Consider the following 12,379-nt stretch of genomic DNA (forward strand, 5'->3'; position numbering starts at 1 on the left):
GAAATAACGAATAAATTGAATTACGAATTATGAACTACGCGAAACCTATAAGAATAGCCACCCACTGGAGCTGTGGATGATATTGAAAGGCCAAATTTAAGTTACTCATTTTGAAATCAATATTAAGAAATAAATGCACAATATTAGAAATATATATTTCCTATCTAGATGTGACTTAATCTTCATTACCTTTCAACTCAAGGTGTAATTTTATCGACTATCGCTTATCACATGACATCACGATCATAAAATGCCTGATTTTTAATAACTTATGTAAATAAGAGGATTTAAGTTAGAGTAACAATGATTACCTACTTTTGTTGAATGAAAACATTTTTACATTGTGCTCGACAATGTCCGGCTACGAACACAGGTTAGGTTTAGATCTTGTCTATCTATCCGTCTTTTAGTACCATGAGTTTTTTGAAAGCATAGACAGGAATAGGAAGATTTAAAGAAAGTGACGCAGAGGAAGACCTACATTGATGATCCAAAAATTTCCCATACACAACAGAACAATTGCTTACTGCATGAAAAATACCGTAAAATACAAAACATTACTTACTGCATACGAGAACAAATACAAAAACAGACAAAAAACAGTGAACAGCCGACCGAACAGCGACACCATTGCTAGATAGCAATCTCTTTTCGACAGCCTTGAAAAATTTTAATACTGCCAAAGTAAATTGGGTTATTTTTTGCACGGGAGTTTAAAAAGTGCGCACGCTGATAACAACTATTCGCTATGGGTCTATATTTCCATTTATTTATTTTATTTTAAAGGGTACAAACAGTCTATTATCATCATCATTAACCCATTTATATGTCCAACTGCTGGGCACGGGTCTCTATTCAGGCGAAGGTTTAGGCCATGGCCTTCCACGCTGGCCGAATGCGGGGACTTCACACGACTTCTGACTTCACTGAAGTTCAGGTTTCATCAAGGATGTTTTCCTTCACCGAAATCCTCAAATTTCAAATTAAATTTCGTTTACAAGTTCCAGGAAACTCAGAGGTGCGATCCCGGAGTCGGAACCACGGCGTCTGCTCGAGTGCCGTTAGGTCAAATAATTAGGCTACCACGGGAAAACAGACTACATAATATACATAACAATGCTAGTTATCCAAGATGATACCGCCTTTGCACCAGAGATGTGCGACGTAGCGAGGCGGTGTGCGAGGAAAAAATCCTCCAATAGGATTACTTCATTTTCCTAGCCTCGCTTAGCGCAGCTCCGGTGGAAAAGGGTTAGCGGAGCTAAGTACGTGTACATACAAAATAGCGAGAAATGTGCGCGAGGGATGCGGGCGAAATGTGTGCAAAACGGTGTAGGAAACTAGAGCTACTGAAAGTATGACACTAACTGACTCTGACACATCGCCACCACACCGTACCCCGCCCGCGCATGGCTGAAACACCCGCACAAACCGCGCTGTTGTACATACTCGCATCGCCTCGCTACCTCGCACATCTCTGGTGGAAAGGCAGCCTTATGGCGGGTGGCCGAGTGTAACTTTAATTATAGCGCTACAATCACGTTTACAGCGACTATTAGCCTTGTATAGTGCTACAATCACGCTAATAGCTGCTATCCGTGCTTTACTAACGCTGTCCGTAAGCTGAACATATTTTTCTACGTAAGCCATATTACAGTCTATTGACGAAAACTAGCGCTTGTAGTAATGATATGCAGTAAGGTTTATATAAGTAACCATGAGACATATAAAGAGCCCTAAACGTTAGATCGTTTGAAAAAACAAATATACATTGTGTAAACCCAAAAACATAGTAACTTTTTTTATGATATCAAGAGACGGGACGAACATTTATTTAGAATTTAGGATTAACATTGCTGTGCCCTTACAGGGTTCATGTTTGATCTGTACTATCTAACTTAACGCCTATGTAACAACATGAATGGAATAAATAATTTGAATCAAAACAAGTCGTGCGCCTGGAGGTAAACTAGTAAGCGACATGCCCATACCCAAGGCGGTTGCAGTGTCACTCAAATCTTTAAATCGCTAAAGCTGTGCAGTTTCAGAGCAGTGCGGATGCATTTGTGGACCGTCCGCGCGAAACACTGGAGCGGAGTAACACGTGTAGCGTTAGAACATCGTTCAACAGTGACGCGGATTGCTCCATACGGAACACCTTTCGCGTGAACTCCGCACAAGCCACCCGTGCGTTTATTGTAGGCGACTATCTTCCGTGAATATCCGCACTAAATCAAATACTCGATTCAGAGCACTACGTATTCTACGCATGCGGATGGCCCGCAGGCGAACAGTACGTACGGACACACAGCTGTGAAAGCAATCTAAGATATTATATCAAGTGGGTCACATTATAACGTGCTGCGTCTGTGACACGGACGAGTGACGCCCGAGCTGCTTCCGAGCTCGTCCGAGCTCCGGCATGTGGCCCGGCCCGCCTCGGATCGTTGTAATGTGAACACTCTCTGACTCTGTCTAATTTAAGATCGTGCGACACGTACGAGTCTCGGATGCCTAGGACACGGCTCGCGCCCGGCACGGTCTAATGTGAATATGAATATGCAGCACGTCAGGGGCTCGGATGACTCGGACATGGCTCGCGCTCGGCACGGTCTAATGTGAATCATCCTTTAACCTCTCATCACTTACGGATACTTAAGAGTCGATACTACCTCATCTCGAATTCAAATTTTTCCCATACTAATACGGCTCATGTTAGGTTCGTGCTTTTTTTTCTATCGTAGAAATCTTTAGAATCGTGTTTTCACACCGTATAATAATCAGTGTATACTTATCCACAATTAATAAAATAACTGCCTCGATGAAAAAAAAAAACTATATACTTTTATAAGTGATTGATTCAACACTTTCTCTGTTATGCGGAAGCAACGAAAGCTACTTGAGGTTGTATAAACTCTTAAGTACGGAACGTGTAACGTCATTTTCGTTCTTATTGCATCTATGTCCATGCAGGTTTTTCTAACCCACTTAAGTCCATTCTACGTTAATAAAGTGGGGGACTCCCTTACGAAGCACGAATAATAGCTTATTAATGCAATCTAATTGTTATACGGATGCACGTGCCCGCCCTGTTATTAAAAGAGGTGACATTATTCCATTTACAATGCAAGAAGTGTCTTCTTCTAAGCGTGTTATTAACGAGCCCCATTCTGACTGCAAAATAGTGATTGTGCAGTTGGAAAGCAGTTTAGACGCAATTCCACCCTTACAGTTCTTCCTGCCGCGGCTTGAAAGTCCGGAAAACTCTACTCTTACGTCATTGATATCCACGGCTCCAACGAATAAATGTGTATTATCAAAACACCAATTTTACAGAAAAAAGAGTAAAAACTATAACTATGCATGTGATGGATTTATTTCGAAAAAATGTATAACGAAAACGATGGAAATAAATTAACCCGTGTTTTCACATCGTACATGTAATATTAAAATGTTTTGAGGTGTATTATTTAATAACAAAAGCAACAACAACGCACACACTCATAGCCCCGCACTAAGGAAATCCTGTATTGCGGGTGCCATGGACACATACATGACATTTGTGTTGTCTCACCCAATCTCACGAGATAAATAAATGTAGGCCCTACAAATATTTCTCCCGGCCCGAATCGAACCTTGGACTGGCGTGGCAGTCCAGCAAGGTAACCGCTCGGCCACGGAGGCAGTTAATATTTATGCTTTAGCTAGGTAATATTACAGATACCTTAAACTTTATTTGGGGTAAAAAAATTTAAGAGGTTTATAATATACAATATGTACTATAGCCTCATAGAAATGTTGTGCTCCATGCTACACACTAACTTAGACTGAATTATCACAATATGCGTTAGAGGCCTTAGGCCGTCTCGCCGCCCTTATCGCACGCTGCGTCACATCTGTAGGGCTTGTACGACCGGGCGCAACTTGCGCGAGAGCGACGCGACATAGAGATCGAGATCTCTATGCGAGAATAGCAGTATCTCGCGCTTTATGTCGCGCCCCGTCGTGCCAGCCCCACAGTGACTTCTACGGAAGAAAATAACAATTGAAGTATCATAAGCCTCGATTACTATCGGAACCGATGTCGCCAAAACGCCCAAAAATAAAATGATGAACACTATGAAATCTTGACAATGATTGGTCATAGTTTCTAATTTAAAAAGATGTAACAAATTCTGGATTGTTAATATAATTTAAACTTTACCCAGTCGCTTTATCGTTGAAAGTTCAATACCTTTATTGCACATTACGACGAACGATTAACATCTGAACGAATAGATAATCAGAAAATTGAAAATTTATTAAAATAAGACTAACAGATGATTGTACATACTACTACGGGTAATATTTTTGGTGCACCTATCATTTTTGCATTCTAAAAACAGCACAATAAGACTTACAAGGCCCCATAAAGCTTTTTCAAGAATTTTAGAGAATTTGCACGAAAGAATGACACAACCATATCATACAAAGCGAAAATGGCGGCCTGAGCTAGGTCTGTCGAGACACATAGTTGGCACGCGTCAGACGCTAACTAATCACTTCTACTGTATTCATTGTTCTGTGGTGGCTTCAGACTCATCAATTTCATTAAACGCTGTGTACGTGCCTTATATGTTCGTTTCAGTCTTCGTTCGGAAATTGTTAATAGTTACTAATAAACTATCTAATATCTCAGTAAACAAGTAATTATCCTTATAATTGACCGTGATTGTTTGTTGACGCAGACATCCGAAAATAGTCCAATCCAAACCCCATTACTATAGAAACAGGATCGATTGATGCTTCATTGTAAGAAATTGTTTAACGAGTTTATATAATATAAAAGAACGGATATTGTTAAACAAGAAAGGTTATTACGTCTTACTGCTTAGCACTGATATCCTTAAAAAATGTTCATCCGGATTGGATGACTTTAGACGCAATTGAAGACGTTTTATGAGTCTCCTACGACGTGCAGGTTTCACCACGATGTTTTTCAACATTGTAAAGTCTTATATACCGTAATAAACAGTGGATATAGCGGTGTTTTTACGCGCTGCTTCTGTTACTTACGTAATTAAAGCAATTTTTTTTTTATGTTAGACAACATCATATACGTTGCTCAGATCCCAAAGTAGCTAAAGCACTTGTGTTAGGGAAATCGGAAACAACGACGACGGTATCACAAACACCCGGACCCGAGACAATGCAGAAAAGTTTTCTACCCGGGACGTCAGAGATGGTGACAACGTGAAAACCGGTGTGCAAGCCTCTCGACCACTGGGGTCGTGAAATTTGTACTTAACTTAAAAAAGCGGTAAATGGAATTATACATGATTCGAAAATCATCAGCTGTACAGGCCCTAGCTGAGAAATTAGTTGATCAGATTAATTTTTATATTATTTATATGTCAAAGGTTTTATTAAAGGTTTTATTTAAAGGTTTTATTTATTTAAAGGTTTTATTATTTTTAAACTGCCTCCGTGGCCGAACGGTTACCATACCGGACTGCCACGCAGAGGTCCCCGGGTTCGATTCCCGGGCCGGGAGAAATATTTGTATGGCCTACATTTATTTCTCTCGTGAGTTTGGGTGTAATTTGTGGTTGTCTATGTGTGTGTCCATGGCACCCGCGACACAGGGTTTCCCTAGTGCGGGGCTATGTTGAGTGTGTGTGCGTTATTATTATTATTTACTTGGCGTGAATTTTGCTTTCAAAAAGGTTAAGAAAATGCAAAATGGAGGGGATAATAACAAACACACAAGGTCATTTGTTAATAAGCAATTGAAAAGTACAGGCGTCTTTTAGAAATAATAATAATAACACTCATAGCCCCGCACTAGGGCGGACATCACTATGGCGACGAATCGATTGGTCTGCGCTCTTACGTTCCTGGAAAAGGCTTATCAAACACAGGTTTATAGTTTAATATATGATGCAGCGTGACTACTTTTGCTTACTTACTAGCTAGTGGATATGTCTAGAAATTTCGAATAATAATCCAGAGATGATTTTGACTTAGTCTTTCCTTTTAATTATGTGATCTGTGGTAACGAGGAATATGCTAGATCAGAAATAATGTACTAATAGTTACACATACTTAGCCCACAAATGCCCACAATATATAATAATAATAATAAATTCAAAATTGTCTTTTAGGCCCTGGGAAAGGCGAGAGTCTAAAATAGATATAATAATAATAAAAAAATAAAAATAAAATAAATACGATAATAATAATAATAATAATAATAATAATAATAATAATAATAATAAGAATAATAGCTGAGAAAAATAAAGTCAATAATAATAAAAATGTTTATTTTTCTCCCAAAAAGTACAAGATGTAGGTAATACAATAGAAGTGAAAAGTTGGAAGACAGAAGCCCAAACCAGGTTAAAGGTTCTATATAAATGTGGGAATTACTGGCCAAAACACAAGGAAAGAAAAACAAAATATGTCATAAGGCGTAAAAAAAAAACAACAAATAGATTATACGTCCAAAAATACAAAACACTTTGTAGCGACTGCTGCGGTTCGATGGAGAACCTTAATAACGGAAATATAAAAACTTTTTTTTTTAAGTTGTATCCTATTTACCCGCACAAGCTGACTTTTAGCAGCAATGCGAAAGCGTTGCAAATGTGATGCGTGGCGATGCAATCGAGCAGCGATGCAATCGCGCGATTGCATCGATGCAAACACCGTAAGTAACCACTCTTAGAGTTCTTTTTAAATCTTTATCTAAGGATATTGATTATTATTGAACACGTCAGCCCTATTAGAAAAACAATACATAAAAAAAAACACTTAATAAAATCCAAACAGATATATGAAAATACTATCTAGATAAACATGTATACAAAATCTTCGTGGCACTACATGGTACAGAATTTTAAATGGCAAATACTTAAAGGGAGCTGCCACAGTACCAAATACCCGAGACCTAAAGTCAACAAGTTCCTTTTACTACTACATAGAACATACATATAATACAATACAACTTATTGACTAACTTTTTAACATAGAGCTACTGTACATTAAAAATATAAACATGACTCTCTGGTAACGCCTTGTCTATCATGTTAAGCTTGCACGAGTGGATTTAATACGAAAGTTTATATAAAAGCTGACTGAATGGAATAATATTTACTCTATGTATATATATTTACTTGATGTACATAAAACTTACTGGAGCAGAGTTCTGTATCGGACAAAAACATAAATAAGTATTGACTATAGTCGCAGTTGTGTTTACAAAGATGTTGACGTCTTTGTTTACATTCATGACGTAAATAATTTAATATGAATATATACATATTATTAAATTACCAGCAATCGATCCCGGAACATACGCAAGGACCCCAGAGTGATAACCATTTGGTAATATAGATCTTTTAGTGTTTTTGCAGAAGATACATTTGATGGCCCAGTAGGGAATACGCTTGCCTCCTTTTTTTTTTTTTTTGCCTAAGAGGTTCTGGATTCGATTACCACTGGATAATCTGGATGTTGTTTAGTTTACTTAACCATCGTTAATCTTCTAGAGAAGATGCGCGATCTGTTTATTTCGTATCTAAGTTGTATGTTATACAACCTATATAGATATGAAATTAATTATGCTATTATGGCTACAAAAAATTCGCTACCGTTACTTTTCCGCGGCAATGTAAACTGAGCCTTCTTGAGTCATATTTATTAAATTGGCTTGAGCCGTTCAGCAAAAGTAGTAAGCCCATAAAATAAGAGTGAAGACGTTGCGTGGCGCCTTATGCTTCAGCTCGGATCGCCTACGCAAAATGTACGTCTTTTCGTGGCGATCTGTTCGCATGCCCACCGCGCGCCACTCGCACGCCACATATGTATAATAAAAAACGATTTAAGCGTGAATACAAAAAACATCTATTGTCAGCAGATGTGTCTCGCTACATAGATATTTCCCTAATCAATGCGTTTGATACCTGTAAACTTAAATTTCCTAATCTATACATACTCGTATTTGGTGGCTATTGTTATAATTTAATTTATGTTTGTAAACTTACATTATTATTTATATTACTTACCTTCATTACTTACACTATTTACATTGTTTGCTTTACATCTTACACTTTTGCTTGATATATATATGCATTTAGAGTTAGGTATATATATTTGCGTGGGATGCACTTTGGTGGCATGGCTTACTGGATTGCGATCGCTCACCATATGGTACTGGCAGAAAACCAGCACTGTTTGACTTCTCTCGGTCTACAGTATTTATGCTGAGTCAGGGCCATTTCAGCACAAACTGTAGTCATAAGTACATTCAAATTTTATCAGTTGTTATAGTATTTGTTTGTTTTTCTCACAGTATTTGTATTTCTCGCAATATGGGTTTTGTATAAATGTGTATAAAATTAATAATGAATGTTTTTATGTTATACTCTGTGAAGTGATTGTAAATGTTCTGTTTCTGTTTGTATTTGTGTTGAATAAACGTGTTATCTATCTATATATCTATCTATGTATATTAACATGTATTTAATTGCACGCGTACCCTTGCGGTTTACTCCGTGGACTCTGGATGAAAAAGTCCCGGGTTCGATTCTGATAACCTTCTCTAATTTGGTTCTTATTTGAGAGTGTTCTGGGTAGTGCCCCGGAGTGAATTCCGTACCTCTAGTACCTATAGTAAAGGGAATTGCCTAGTTTGAGACGTGATTGGTGTGCTGTCCTCTATAATGTCATATGTAACGTAATCGACATTTTTAGCAAAACTGAGTTATTGGAATATCTGGGATCATCGTTCTTCCTTACCTTACGAGAAAGAAGAAAAGAAGCTTTTAGTAACAGTAGAACTAATTGTGAAAAAGTTGTCCAGAGACGTAATATGCCAGTCCCATGTACCTGTAATTTCACCAGTACCCTTCAAAACTGGAACACAGTAATGCTGACACTGCTTGGCGGTAGAAATAGGTAAGGTGGCAGTACTTTCCGGGTCGAACTCTTTCACAAAGAGCTTTTACTATGTGACTACTGGGTGACGGGCGTAGCAGCAGTGCTCCTCAGATCTTTGCATTTAAAACTCTGAATGGCATAGCAACTGTCTTGGACAGGCGTGACACTTACCACCAGGCCACGACTAGTTCGTCCCGTCACTTGTTATCGTAATAAAAAAAAGCGAAACGAGACCTATAACCCTATATGCCGTTTTTTATAACTTATTTAGTTTCAGTTCTATTGTTAAGCAAAAATAAGCATAATTGACATTTTTCAAATAAAAAAAAGCCAATGCGTTAAATACGACACGCGGGACAGTGTGGCTGTCTACGCTTGTAATTACAGCTTTTTAAAACCGGTTTAAAGCGGTTTCGTGCCCATTAGCGTGGTGACTCACTTAAGAGATCAATCCTGCTAGGGAGCCTCAACCAAGTGATATTTAAACCTACTTCGTTTACTAACTAATCAAACTCGATTAATTACATTCACTAAACACGATTTAGAAACTAATATAGAAGGGTCGTGGTTTGACAGTTCCCCACCAAATTATAAAGTTCCAAAATTACACAGGATCAAAGTTTCGTAATTTTCAATCAACGAGCCCAACTTTATGCCGATTTTTCATGGCAGCGGAACGTATTTATTAAGATATCGGAAATCCATAAAAAATATGATTTTTTTATGCAAAAAAGACGAACGTTTCGTATCTCAAAATCTCATCTGATGTTACGCGATTATTTATTACTATTCTTCTTAACATAAATTAAATTCAGTAGCTCTTTCGCTTACAAAAAACTCTACTAGTTCTTTGTAAGAGAGTTCGACCAGAAAAGTACTGCCACCTAACCCATTTCTGCCGCCAAGCACTAGTGTGATAGATAAAAACTTTATTCACTTTGACGACAGCTTATTTACATAAGATCCACGGAAACTAACACCATAATTATTACTATATTGAACCACTTAAAAATAACAAATTTTTATAACAAACGGAAGGTATAACTACACATATAACTAATTAAAGTAAATAGTGAACTGTATGAACATTACTGGGTTTCGATTTCAAAGGCGCTCAGGGTACGTCTCAGGGTGTCGGGTGCAGTGGCAGTGTCCCTCAACTGATTTAAAGCTCTGAATGGTACTGCAACTGTTATGGATTTGTTCGTCGCGTCATTTACGGCCGATTTCTATATTTGATCTTGAATCTAAGATTGTTTTCTATCCAGATTTTATTCGATTAATCGATCGCTGCCGGATCTGTATTTCAATATGTCTATCTCGGCTCTAGCCCTTAAAAAAAAAGGATCGGGCGTAAATTTACTCCCTCTCTGACGTTTAGTTCCACGCAATTGGAGTAAAAGTACATTACATGAATTAGTGAGTAAAATGGTGGTTACGTTTCTAAGACTAATTTATTTATACATAGGAAGCACTATAAGTTTCCAGAACTGGCCACTTACATAAACAATATTTAAAAAGTAATTACATCATATGCAAATGGAACTCTTTGGCTGTAGAATACATTTTGTTTCATCTGACTGTCAGTTGTTTTTAAAATGTGGCGTCATTTTAGAAATTGCTTGTCTATATCACCATGGATTTAACTCGTGAAAATTTTCGTAATATGACTTTCTACGATTTTAAGTGTAATTTAACAGCTCAGCGGAGCTTCACTCGGCTTCAAACTGCATTTGGTGATGAAGTACCATGCAAGACGACTATTTATAGCTGGTTTGCAGAATTCAAACGCGGTCGTGTGAATCTCCGTGACGGTTCGTGATGGTCGCCCATCCACTGCAGTGAACTAGGGCGCGTTCACACTATGTCGTCACGTTTTATTATCGTTGGACGACTGTCGTGTCTAGCCTGTTCCCATACAACGACTATCTGTCGTGGACGATTTTTTATCGTTGAACGATTGTCGTGACTAGCTGTTTCCACTAGATCGTGACGACAATTTATTGTTTTACGACAGCCTTCTTGTCGTTTGCACGACAGAAAGTTTGATGCACTGCAGTCGCTTGTATGTTCTTTTGGAAGCCGGTAGTGTTCGCTCGAAATGTATGAAGACGAAATTTTAATAATGTATTACTTTAACTTTAAAACAGGGGAAGAGGAAGCAAACAAAGAAAAGAATGTTTTGGGTACATCCAATGCTACTAAAAAGAATTCCATGAGGGTTATGTCAAACGTTTATTGATGAACTGAAAAGTGATGATAGAAAATTTTGGGACTATTTGGCGCGAAATGTATAATTACACGGAGTCAAGAGGAATATAATTGCATTCTAAGTAGATGAATTAAGAGCTTAAATTTATACAAGGCTATCCCATCTTGTCCTATTCAATTTTTCTAATATGATTTTTATAGAACATTTTTGACTGATAGATAATTAATATTATCCAACTACTTTTTGAAAAATACATAATTGATCTCAAATCGACATGCCTACTTCATTCATGCCTGGTTTAAGAAACCGCTATCGGTATACCTCAATGCGGTATACGAAGTTGCTTTCTTTTCGGTATTGTCAAAACCTGCTACGACCAGAGATGGGCAGTGGGTTAAAACCCAATTAACCCGCCCGTGTTTACAGCAGCGTTTTACCCGAAGCGCCGAGTTTTAATCCCAATATCGTGGGCAGCAACGAAGAGTTCAGAATTTGGTATAATTCCAACACTAACAACATAATATACCATAACTTGTAACAAATTTCTATATGTTTATTACACGAAGAAGAGGCATCTCCACATAATACCCACGACCTGTCAATCCTGTGGATTCTCAGTGAAGATCGATTCAAGTACATACGAAGTAATGATTTTTTGTATCAATTTATTGATGAACTTTTCAAGCGAATTTATTCAATAGAAAGATAAATCGAAATGTCCTGATAATAAAGCTACAAATATTTTGTAATAATATGTATAATTAAATTTGAACAAAAGTCATATCACAACAAATATTTAGACAGGTTTAAACCCGTTATTAACAAAGCGTCGGGTTAAAACCGGGCGCTTGCTCATCTCTTGCTACGACCCAACGCTACTGCAAAACGAGCAGAGGGCGCGGGCTACGAGAGGGGAGGGCAGGGAGCAGAATACGTGCGGACAATAGGAGCTGCGACAATCTGTCGTCACGTTTTTATAGTGACGTTTTTTTATCGTCTGGCGACTGTCGTTCTCGCTGTTCCCACTGTGACGACAGTTTGTCGTTGTAACGATAAAAAATCGTGAACGACAGTTAATCGTGTCGTGCTATATGTGAACAACTTCATTTAAATATACAAGCCACGGCACTGTAAACTGCACGACAATCTGTCGTCACGACATAGTGTTCCCACTAAAACGCGCCCTAACAAAAACATCGATGCTGTGCGCCGTATCAAAACGGACAGGCATGTGACATACCATGAGAT

General features: G+C 38.1%; 1 protein-coding gene across 2 annotated transcripts in view; it reads right to left on the bottom strand.

Annotated features, from left to right (window-relative positions):
- LOC113227842 overlaps positions 1-12,379 on the bottom strand; it is a 190,339-nt gene that overhangs the window by 74,617 nt on the left and 103,343 nt on the right. The window lies entirely within an intron of this gene.

Source organism: Hyposmocoma kahamanoa, unplaced genomic scaffold (assembly GCF_003589595.1).
Source record: "Hyposmocoma kahamanoa isolate Upper Pololo Valley unplaced genomic scaffold, ASM358959v1 218, whole genome shotgun sequence".
NCBI lineage: Eukaryota > Metazoa > Arthropoda > Insecta > Lepidoptera > Cosmopterigidae > Hyposmocoma > Hyposmocoma kahamanoa.